This window comes from Callospermophilus lateralis, chromosome 4 (genome assembly GCF_048772815.1).
Source record: "Callospermophilus lateralis isolate mCalLat2 chromosome 4, mCalLat2.hap1, whole genome shotgun sequence".
Classification (NCBI taxonomy): domain Eukaryota; kingdom Metazoa; phylum Chordata; class Mammalia; order Rodentia; family Sciuridae; genus Callospermophilus; species Callospermophilus lateralis.
Window position 1 is genome coordinate 71,841,691 of NC_135308.1, and position 12,382 is coordinate 71,854,072.

At 38.4% G+C, this 12,382-nt stretch overlaps 1 pseudogene; it reads left to right on the top strand.

Moving 5' to 3' along the window:
- Positions 1–9,584, top strand: part of LOC143398293 (antigen WC1.1-like) — a 55,890-nt pseudogene extending 46,306 nt beyond the window's left edge.
- Positions 9,585–12,382: the final 2,798 nt, after the last annotated feature.

Consider the following 12,382-nt stretch of genomic DNA (forward strand, 5'->3'; position numbering starts at 1 on the left):
TACCTGAGGATGGAGGGGGTCAGTTTCAAGAGGCTTATGTAAGCCATTTCAAGAGGCTTATGTAAGCCATTTCATTGTAAAAGAAAGGAATTAGAAAAGGCCAATAGAGAGAGTAGACTAAGTAATGGTCACAGAGTGAACATAGAAAGAGATCCAAAGAGAAATTCCCTTGAGTGAAGGGCTGAAGTATAACAATAGTGGGATATTAAGATTAGGTTGATTTGTTAAGATCCATGTCTTTACTCTTAGCTCTCCTTTAACACAAAACATCAGTAAAGGTGGGTTATGTAAAGAAAGCTTTTTTTAAAAAATATTTTTTTTAATTGTAGATGGATCCAATATCTTTATTTATTTTGTGGTGCTGAGGATCGAACCTAATGCCTCACACATGTGAGGCAAGCACTCAACCACTGAGCACCACTTCAGACCCCAAAAGCTTTTAAGAATAATATTTTAGAGAAGGAAGAAACAGTAAAATGTTCATATATTAGGTAAAACTGGGCAGGGAAACGATAGGAGGAAGAGAGAGGAAAGGCAGAAATAGACTAAAAATTCAAGTGGTTAGCTCACCTAGCATGCGTGAGGCACTGGGTTCGATCCTCAGCACTATATAAATATAAAATAAAGATATTAAAAAAATTCAAGTGGTTAGAAGCATGATAGTTCAAACACATCTGAGAGCTGTTAGAAATATTCCAGAGTGTATATAGGGATAGTGATTCATCTTCTTGTTATCTGCAGCTGATGCCCAGAAAATGGTTGACTCTGATAATTTTCCTGTGAAGCTTAGGAAGTCTGACCCTACTCTGCACAGTGTACTACTCTGTTCTATTGACAGCAGGACAGAAATTACCTCATTCCCCTTCCCTTCACCGACAGGCATATGTTGGGAAGTGGGGATAAAATTAAATAAATACTTTTAGCATTTAAAACTTATCATTTGACTTTTCTGTACCTCTGGCTTGAACCTAGAGGATTACTTCACTTTGTTCAAAACACATAATTTGAAGAATATAGAATAATTTAGAGAGAGTATTACTTCTTACAATAAAACTATTTCCCAAGATGTCATACATCAGTATCTTCTAGGATATGAGTGGAGATGAATATCCACATTCATCCTGGTTACAACATGCTGAGGAAACAAGAACAGTCGAGAGCCCAACAGAACATCACTAACTCCAACTGTAACCCACTGCTAGGACTACTGTTACCTACCAAGAAAGAGGTGAGTTTATGATCTTTTCTCATAGACAGAGAAAGTGAACTGGGAAGAAACAATTATTTCTCCAGCTAAAACCCAACTGTGCTATGGGTTCACTTGAATTTGTTTACATTTTTTGATATCAGTATAGGGAAGGGGGAATAGCTCAGCAGCAGAGTGATTGCTTAGCCTGTGCAAGGCCAGGGGTTCATTCTCAACATAGAAAAGATAAATAATAAAATAAAATGGAAATCAGTATAGTTGAGAATATATGAAGGTCTTCATTGAAAACTCTTAAGAGACAAATGCTCATTATCCATTGGCAGATATGAGATGCTCAACCCAATAACTCCACCATGAAAAGGCAGAAATGTGCTTAGAAATACATTGGGAAATTTATTTATTTTATATATATATATATATATATATATATATATATATATATATTTATAAATGTCTTTATATTTAAAATATATAAATTTATTTACTTATAAAGAATCTTCACAACTAACATTTCAAGTTAACAACTTAAAAAATTCTGTTTATACCTGAGTCTTGTATTTTCCTGTTCCAATTTATGTTTCTGAGAACATTTTAGATTTCCAATATTTTCGGTTAGTTTATTTTTACAGGAAATTCTGTTACACCTGCATCTGCCTTTATGAAACCAAATTCTAGTCATGATGGGGGGAGGGAACAAAATTATGCAAGAAAAGATGATGTAATAGCATAGAACAATTCTGGAATATTCAGGTGTTTTTATTGTGACATCATCTGTGGGGAGAGAAAGAGCGGCAGTTGGCATCTTACTCAGTCTGAGCACAGGTTACTGGTCTAGGATTTCACCCAGGAGAAAACAAACATCTCTGCATTATAGTAGCCATATTATGAATTCTATGAAAGAAATTTGTGATGACATTTCTAGATGTTCACAAAGATTTCCCAGTTACACAGAACTGGTCTAAAAGGACCAAAGAATTTATTATTGGTAAACATATAAAAATGGACACAAGTCAGCATTATCCTATCTGGACACATACTGTGATGGATTCTGAACCTCTACCCTGGACCACAATGTAACTGTGTCAATACAGGTACATTGGGATTTGGTATGGCATTCCACAGGCTCTGTTAACATCCTCACATATGGGGTCCGCTTCATCACATCTGGGGTCCGCTTCATTCAGGAGTTTCTTCTCCTCTGAGAATGTGAAAAAAAACAGATAGCAAATTTAGGGTCTGATTATAGTTATGACCCAGAGACAAAATAAAGCTCTCTAGAGTCATCAGAATCAAGGGCAATAAAAGCACAGCAACCTAGGGATACAGATTGAGATAATTTCTACCAAACTTTAGATGCATAGGACAATATCAACTATTGATCAAGAAGTCTGTAAAGAGCTGTTTCTCAGTCTGTACAATTAGGGAAATGGAATCAGAGAAAGGAATTGTGAACAATGTAGTTTTCCCCTGACAAAATCTTAAGGAAATTGATTGCAGGAAGGTTAACTCCATTACTGTCTCTTCTTTAAGGGCACAAAGTGACAAAATCTTGGCTTCCCAAATGCCCACAGGGATAATTCTAGCTTTTCCTGAAAGTGCTCAAATGGATACTGCTGCTATGATTTTTATCTTCACAAGGGACAACACCACCTTGACATAGGCTGTGGTTTATTTTGGTCTTCCAGCTCTGAAATTCTGTGGATCAGGTGTGGCTTCATGGGCACTGTGACCTAAGCAATTGTACAATGCCCCCTGCTTAGAAGGTCTGGTCCTGGGGGAACTGTTCCAGACCCGCTTCAAAGTTTTAATAATTTTTGAGCATTTTCATTTTGCATCAAGCTCTGAAAATTATATAGCCCGTACTTCTATTTTGAGTGTTAAAGAACTTTGGATTAATTCACTTGCCCCAAACCTGCCCCGCTGCAAAGAATACACACTTACCAAGGTAATCTTAATATATTAATAACTATATAGTACCATAATACTTTGTAAGTGATTTGTCTTTTTAATGGTATTTCTCACTTTGGTTTTTACATTCTGAATTGGCCCCAAAATATCATAATCCATGTGATGGCTGTAACTGGGTGGGAAGATATGATTTCAGTATCAAAAAAATGCATAGATGGATGTAACTGTAGGAGGATGCCTTTCTCAATCTCGAATTTCTTCCTATTCTCCCCAAAGGTGTCAAGAAATAACACAAATGACTTGGGAAGGTGATCCTGTTAAATTAAAAATCATGAACCCACCCCATCTTGCCTTTGTTGGGAGGATTGGCAATTAATGGCTCAACCTCATCTTCCCAGGAAATAAGTCTAGGCTCCTGGATACGGAACCTGCTTTTTACCTGTGTAGGAGGAACTGTCCTCTTGGGTACACTGAGGCCCATGACATAATTAAAACACAGAGCTGCCAGTTGAAAAACTAAGAATTTCATGATGATGACAGGTGATCTAGAAACCAAGCACTATGGCATGCTGTCACTAGATCACATTTCTCTGAAAGTGGTCCTGGGTGTCTCTATCTCATCCATTTCACATATAAAGCTCAGAAGAATTGAAGGTCTTTCATTTTTGTAATTATATTTTCTAGTTTTTTTTTTATCTGTCCTCTGAGAGGAGAAAAGGGTCCCTGGTAGAAAGCACGGAAATGGGGTGGAACATTTGGATCTAAAAGTGATTTCTGTGTGACTCTGAGAAGTCCCGTTACCCACTTTCAGTGACTTCATGTGTGCCAAACTATTTGGCTAGGCAAGCCCAGTGATCCCTTCAAGTAGTGATAATCTCAAAGTCTGAAATTAAAGATACTCTAAATTATTGGTAGATATGCCAACTTCAAAATTTTAAACAAAATGTTCACCAAATCCTTGTATCTTTTAAAAAAATGATATTCAAAAAATTCTCCCACTCTAAAATTTTGTGACAATTTTTTTTGGTCAAATCAGATGTTTTGTTTGGGAATACAGACACATTATCTCCACATGAACACATATCTGAAACTATCTGAACAGTTAAGGATATGAAGAGCCCAGACCATTTCTTCTTCTCTGGAGTCAAAAGGCAGGCACAGATCTCTGTCTGTCTGTATCTCTCTCTCTCTCTCTGTCTCTCATACACACATAGAGTTTAAACCAGCTGGAGAAATGCCCCTTAATTACTTGAAGAATGGTCACCCAGAAGGCAGACTCTCCCTCTCAGAACATGGAGGTTGCAACTTCTCAAAGCTCTATTCCTTTCAGTGTCTCTTTTACATTTAGCCATATCCTATCTCTGTTCTTATTCCCAAGAGTGGATTTGCCCACATTGCATAGGACATTTCCACAAATAACAATCTCCACACTCCCATTGCCAGTGGCAGCTTGGCCACTGCATCATCAGACAGTAACAAACATTCCAGGATAGACATGAGCAGAGAAGCTCACACATGTGGAAATGAGATTTTCAGAACAAAAACTCAGCCTTGAAATATTTTCTTTCCAAAGAGAAGACTCAATGTCCATAGAAAGATCTATGGTATCTTGAGACTAGAAAGTCGCTTCTGAAGTGGGATTTAGGAATGCCATGTGCAGATAGTGGACACACAGATCCTGTGAATCACCCCAGATGATGACTGTCAGAGAAAGCATGCTAGGGAGGACAAGGAATATCCACCTGATTGCCAGCTCTTTCTCCTCCCTGGTCTCATGGTCATAATGGATGACCTCACATAATGCTGCACACAGAAAATATTCATATGGAATCAAAATTGAGACCAAGTCACTTTCTGAAACACCTTCATATAGACCACATGAGGACTGTGGGGTTGCTCTCAGAGCATCAGAGGCCACTTTGTTTTTATGGTTTATGTGCATACTGAAAATTCCTGGCCAAGTCCTAACCTATTCCAGTCCTAACCTAGTTTCTGTTCTTAGGCTGCCTGCTGAACTTACTGTCATCATACATGACACCATCTTTCCTTGGCACTTCTAATCCAAAGTCACCGAGGCATGGGGTTCAGAGAAAAACAAGCATCATTTCCCAGAAAATGTAGTAAGGATAGGATGCAGATTCAGTAGGCTCATCACAGTGGACCTCTTCTTACCCATGGTCTACTGCTCTCCTTATCCCAAACTCTTGGTGTTCTTCAGTGCCTACCTTGATAATTTTTCTTTCTGAACTGATGAATCAGCAGGAAAATGAAAAAAAGGAAGAGGAAAGGTCCAAGGATACAACCATATACAATTGATATAAAGACGATCCCAGGGATAGGATTTGTGTGGATCATTTGCAAAACCTTATTTTGACAATGGGAAGAACATGGAGAATCTAGCCCCTTGCTGTTACCTGTTGGTGCTCAAGCTGGTGAGGTCACAGCTTCAGGCACAATGGGAGATTGTGAGAACCCTGAGGGAACTGGATCTCAGTTCCATCTCATGCTGTCCTAGGTGTTTAATAAGAGAATGCTCATGAATACCTGGAGGCTTCATAGTTGTTACAAAGTTGCAGGTTCAGAGGCACAAATCCAGCACCTTCCCTCATCTGAGCAGGGAAGGAGAAAGCTCAGAGTAATGCATGGTAAGTGATCTGTCTCCCCAGCTGTTCTGTACTAAGTCAATCCAAGGAAGGGAAAGTTTTTCTTCTGAGAAACTGCTGATCTTTCATTTTGAAGGACTAAGGATCCCTCAGGGTATATACAGACCCATATGTTCTTACTGGTTGGAAACACAGCACCATATCATTGTTACTAACTCAGCTTAAATATATTGTGCCCCAGAGGACAGACTCCATCCTTGTGGGTATCATCTCTAAGCTGATGCTTCAGCTTTACCTTCAACAGGCGTTTTTTATCACTTGGTTAAAACGGCAGATTTTGGGTAGAAGGTAGGATTTGGGTTCCATGATCATAAAATCCCTGCTAAATATCCTTTGCTACAAAGTAGATTCTTGGACTGAAGCAAAGTGGTATAGGATCCCTTATCAATGGAATACACCCTTAATAAATCCCCTCCAAAAATGCAGTGATGTTGTCTGAACGTTGCAGGCAATAAAGACCAACCTACACATAAATAAGTGCAGGTTTTACTCATACATTGCTGGTGGGACCCCAAATTGGTACAGCCACTCTGGAAAGCAGTATGGAGATTACTAAAAAAAACTAGGAATGGAATCATCATTTGACCAAGCTATCCCACTCTTCGGTATAGATCCAAAGGATTTTAAATCAGCATACTACAGTGATACAGCCACATCAATAGCCTATGGAGCCAACCTAGGTGCCCGTCAACAGACAGAAGGAAAAAGAAATGTGGTACATATGTGATGGCAAAACCAGACCTGGTTGTGAAATGAAATTATAAAAAAGGTTATGGTAAGAAACCCATGCCTGGGGAAGTGGTCAGTTCCCCTCCCCTCTCCAGCCTTTCACCAGGAAGCCTGACTGTGGGTCTCTACCTTTTGGATTGTAGATAACTCACCCTGGGAGTCTGATTACTTTCCTTTGAAGTATAAATGCACCCATGGAGGCTCCTGAACCAAGGTTAGAGATTTATGGAAGGCCTTGGAGGCAGAGCCAGTTCTTCTCTTTATAGCACTTTGCTTCTGTAAACGTGCTTCCTAATGGAAACCCCATGCACAACTGTATCTCGGTAGACTAGAAAATTTATGACCCCAGATAGCCCATAAATTATTGTGAGAAACAGTAGAGGGGAGCTCAGAATTTGGAGTTTTGTTTTCCTCTGGGCCCGCTGCATAAAATAAAGTTTGGAGTTCTCCTTCTCTCCGAGTGCTGCTTGCTGCTTCTGGACCAGTCTGTTTCCTGCAACATATATACACAATGGAATATTAGTCAGACATAAAGAAGAAGGACTTTATGACATTTTCAAGTCAATGGGTGGATCTGAAGTCTATCATGCTAAGTAAAATAAGCCAGTTCTAAAAAGCCAAAAGTTCAAATATTTTTGCTGATATGTGGAAGCTTACCCACAATAAGAGGGGAGAGTGGAAGAATAGATATTCAACAGATTACATGAAGGGGAATGAAGGGAAGGGAGGGGATAGGGAAAGGAACGGCAGTGGAATGAGTCTGAAATAATTTTCCTATGTATATATATGAATACACCAAAATAAATCCCACCATCCTGTACATCCACAAGAATGGGGTCCTCATTAGAATAAAATATATTGCATACTTAATTATATCAAAATGAATTCTATCATGTATAACTAAAAAGAATCAATAAAAAATAAGTGCTGATTCTTTTTATTTTTCTTCAGGGAGGGGAGAAAGCATTTATTTTATTTTAAATGAAAGTGCTAATTCTTTTTAAAAATTTTTAAAATTTGTTCTTTTTTAGTTATACCTGACAGTAGAATGTATTTTGACATATCATACATACATGTAGTATAACTTCCCATTTTTGTGGTGGTCCATGATGTGGAGTTACACTGGTCATGTATTCGTGCATGAACATAGGAAAGTTATGTCTGATTCATTCTATTGCCTTTCCCATTCCCATCCCCTCTCCCTTCCCCCCAAATCCCCTTGTTTATTCCAGTGATTTTCCCCTCTATTGTGAGCCAGCATCTGCACGTTAGAACATTCAACCTTTGCTTTTTTGAGATTGGTTTATTTCCAATAAATGCTGATTCTACTGAAGAAAAATCACTGCACTTTCTAGGGTGAAAGAAGAGGACCCAATCCAGTCACCCTGCCAGACAACTTGTGGGCATCTGTGTGTTTGGAGAAGATGACAGGGCTTTGCTTTTCTCTCTGTTATGGTTTAGATTAGAGAAAGTTTAGAGGTGAAATAATCGGGTCATGAGGTTCTTAATCCAATCAGTGCATTGATTTTTTTTTTTCGGATAGGGATTAACTGGATGATAACTGTAGGCAGATGTAGGGTGCAGCTGGAGGAGGTGGGTCTCTGGGGACCTGCCTTTGGTGTATATATTTTCTTTGTGGTGAGGGGACCCTCCTCTCCTCTTGCTTCCTGGTGTATTGTGCAGAGTCATCTTCCCCCACCACTCTCTTCTATCTCAATATTCTGCCTTGCCTTGGGCCCACAGCAATGCAGTGAATGACGATAAAATAATAGATAGTAAAATAATCAGGCAGTCAGGATAAAGGACCCCATTCAACCACACCTAGAGGCTAACCCGTAGACATATTAATGAGCACCAACAAGTCCTTTTTCAAATGTACAATACCGTGAGGGTAACCTGTGGGAACACCTCCAGTCACCTCCTATGTCCCAGAGGTGGAAAACGGAAGTTGAGGGTGACCTCAGGTGGAAGTTATAAAAAGGAGGATGGAAGTGAGCCTGGGGTAGTCAGGGTGCTTTTTCAATACCAATTTTACATAGATTTTGCTCCATGCTCTGCCCAGAATCATATATAAACTCCTAAGCTGGCACACCAAAATGGGTTTTTCTGCTATTAGGTCCCCTTCTGCATGGTGGGAATTCTATCTTTTTTCAAATAAATTCTACTCTGTTTACTCTTCCCTTCCATGATTGTCCATGGATTTTATTCTTCAAAATTTGTGAGACAAGAACCCAGAAGAAATTGGTGAAGTGGGGAACCTAGTCTCATCTCAAAACTCTGGATTCATCTTGGCCTCTATGGGACCTTCAGAAGGGTGAGTGAAATGAACTCTAATGCTCTATCACTTTGCTTTTCTTCCAGGAGTCCTGTACTCCAATTTGTACATTGTCTCTATCAAAAATTACCGGGACCCTGTCAGCCAGTTAAAAGAGAATAGTGGGGCTGTCAGATTTAAGATTCAGGGGAAAGGCTTTGCTGGAGTGAGGCTTATCAATCCCTCTCTGCCTTTGGTGGAGAGAATGTTGGTCTGATCTTGCCTCAGTCATGGCCATCATGGGAATCCATTCACTGAGAAACTGAAGTCTCTTTTTGAAGCACCGTAAGTCTCTGGCCAGTACTACTCTCTAGTGTGAATGCAGATGGTCGAAAGCCAATGGATTGGCAATGGAAGCTCCATCTCGGCTTTAATCTCTTTTCATGGCCTTTCGCCTGAAGGTGGAGGGAGGATCTCACTTGGTAGCACCCTGGATCCCAGGCTGAGGTAGCTTCTCAGTGTGATCTGAGACTCCAAGGTAGAGCAGCCTTACCTGTCCATCTACCAGTGTGTGAGTGAGTTTCCTCTTTTTCTTTGCTTCTTTTTATCTGCCTTGTAGCAATCTCCTCAGGAAAAATGGAGCTCAATCTCAGATCCTGTCTGACCAATACTTGGTTCTGCCAGTTTACACTTTATCAGACTAAGATAGTCTTTTCCTACTAGGAAGAATAATAGGTCCCTAAAATTTAAACTCTGCCTGTTTCCCTAGGAAAAGCTCTATAATCGCTCTAAGACATTCTGTCCACTGCCCCCTACCTACTAGATTAAGTGTAGGGTCACAAATCTTGAGTCTATTACATTGTTTTTCAGATGGGTAACACACCATCTGGCACAGAACTTGGACATTGGGATTCCTTTGACACTCAAACCCCGGGGAAGGATGCCTAATGTTTACTATACTCAAGCTTGGCCCAAATACTAGTTGGAGGACAGGGAGAGATTAACTCTTGAAGGGAGCATAAACTCTAACACCACCTTACAGCTAAAGTTGCATGAGCAATTGCCCCAAACAGTTCAGACCAAAGAGAAAAAAGTGCCAACTTTAAATCCAAACCACTGTGGCACTTTCTCATAACTTTGGGTTTTATTCCCTAAGTTACAGAAAAGGGTCCGGAAAAGCCAACTGCTCTAGTCCTAAACCTTTTGAAAACATTTAAGAGGCTACTTTGATGACAACATTGCAGCAAGGACTTAACACAGTAAGCCAGGAATATCAGGGGACACCCTAATTCTCAGGGGATATTTTTTTCTCTCCAGATGGGCACAGGGGGAAAAAAACCACAAAAATCCTGTGTATGAGGATTTCACAGTCTCCCACATTCTTTTGATATCTGGGCTAACTCTAATCTGATCCAAAAGTGCATGCTGATCTGATAAATGTGTCCTGCATACTCCTTTTTATTAGAGTAATTTTGGCCATTTCATTTTTTTGGGGGGGAAAAATCTTTTTTGAGCTCAATTTTTACTGGTGAACTCACCTCCAGTTTTGTGCACCTAAATGTATAATCCTGATTTTTCTTCCTGCTGTATTTTATTCAGAGGCCAATTTTTTCAAGGATTAGTTCTCAATTACCTTAAAAAAACTCCTTTTACAAAGTTCTAAGGAGAGCATAAACCATGGTGATGTTGGGAACAAATCTTATGGTCATTGAGGACAAATGGCCACCTAAACCTTGATTTCAGTGTCTGCCATGACCGTCAGAGTTTATGACTAACATTTCCAACTATATAGGCCTACTCTATGTGTAAGTCATGTGAAGTCTGATTTGCTCTATTTTAATTTCTAAAGACTTTAATAGAAACTTGAGTGAACATTTGTAGCATTTTCTCCTATCTGTGGAGATCTAATACTTACTAAAGAACAACAAAATTTGTTTCCTGTTTTATGTATGTGTGGACATCTGTGTATTATATTGTTGTGTCAATATGTGTGCTTGTATCCATATATTATGTACATGGGATCAAAATTGGCTTATAGGTAAATGAGTACTCATAAATTTAATTAGTGGATCCAAATGACTTTTAAGTTTATTTGACTTATATAAAGCTTTAACCAAAGGGTCAATTAATATTGGTAAGAATAAAAGACATCTTTGAAGTTAACTCACATGTTTTTCTAGGTGGTCAGCCAATCAAAAATGTTTTCTAAAAAATGTCCATTGCTTGTAGGATTTTTTTTCCAGCAGGGAAAATGTGGCTATACTTGTCTGATATCTTGATTTTCACAGATAACCTTAAGTTAAAGTTAGAAATGAGTAAATTAGATCTAACAAACAGCATTAATCTTCATAAATGTGTTTGTTAAAAGAGACATATGATTGATTTGCAACAGCTAAATATAAACTCAAATACTTTTCTAAATTCTGTAAAGTAACGCATTTGGATTTTTCGTGTGTGGGAGGGTGTGTGTGTGTGTGTGTGTGTGTGTGTGTGTTTTGTGGTGCTGGGTATTGAACCCAGGGCTTTGTGCATGCGAGGCAAGCACTCTACCAACTGAGATATATCCCCAGCTCTGTCAGGTGTGTTTTTATAGATTCAAAAATGGGATAACAGTTTAAAGATTGCTTTGTTCTGGGTATTCACTGAAAGCAAGGTTATGAAGAGTTAAAATTCTAGCAGAGTTTAATTCTATGTGCACAAAGAGTACAAAAAGTTTCAACTGTGTCAGGTATGGTAATGCATGCCTGTAATCCTAACTCTGGAGGTTGAGACAGGAGGATTTTGGGTTCAAATCCAGCCTGGGAAATTTAGAGAGGCTCTGAGCAACTCAGTGAGATCCTGTAACTAAATAAAATATTAAAAAGGGCTGGGGATGTGGCTCAGTGGTTAAGCACCCCTGATTCAATCTCCAGTACACCCCCCATTTTTAAATTAAAGTTACTCGAGAGTATTTAATCTTGTTAAAAAGGCATAATTTATTTTAATTCAGAAATTTCACAGATTGTTTCAAAGTGTAAATTTATGAAAGTCATAAGTATAGCAATATATTTTGGTTAACTTGTTGGGTAAATAAGCTCTAAAATGTGTAAGCTACAGAAGGCTTATGAAAGGTGAATCTCAAAAATGTTCATATGTGACTTAGTTAACTATAATCAAGTTTTACTAAAGTCAAATTTTAATATACTGATACAGAGAAAATATAATTCTCTAGGTTTAACAACAGGGTTTCTTAAAACATTGATATGCTTATCTATTAAGATAATTTCTAGTGGCTGTTAAGTTTTGTTAAATAGGAAAACTAAGTCTTATGAATTTGGACCTATTTTAAAGTCCTTTAAATAATATCACCATCACTGGTTAAATAAGCAACTTTTGTTATTTCAGGTTGACATCCTAGATATGTATGTCTAGAGAGAATATATACTAAATTCTCAGGGTTTGTCTATGTGCTATATAAAAGTTTTAAAAATTCAGGAAAGTTAACCAATAACTACTGCCTCTTTTTTAAAAAATAAATTTTCAATTTTAAATCTGGTTTACATCTGTTTGAGTACATAAAGGCTTTATCATATTAATGAGATGCATTTATGTATCAAATAAGACTTTCTGGTCACTAATACT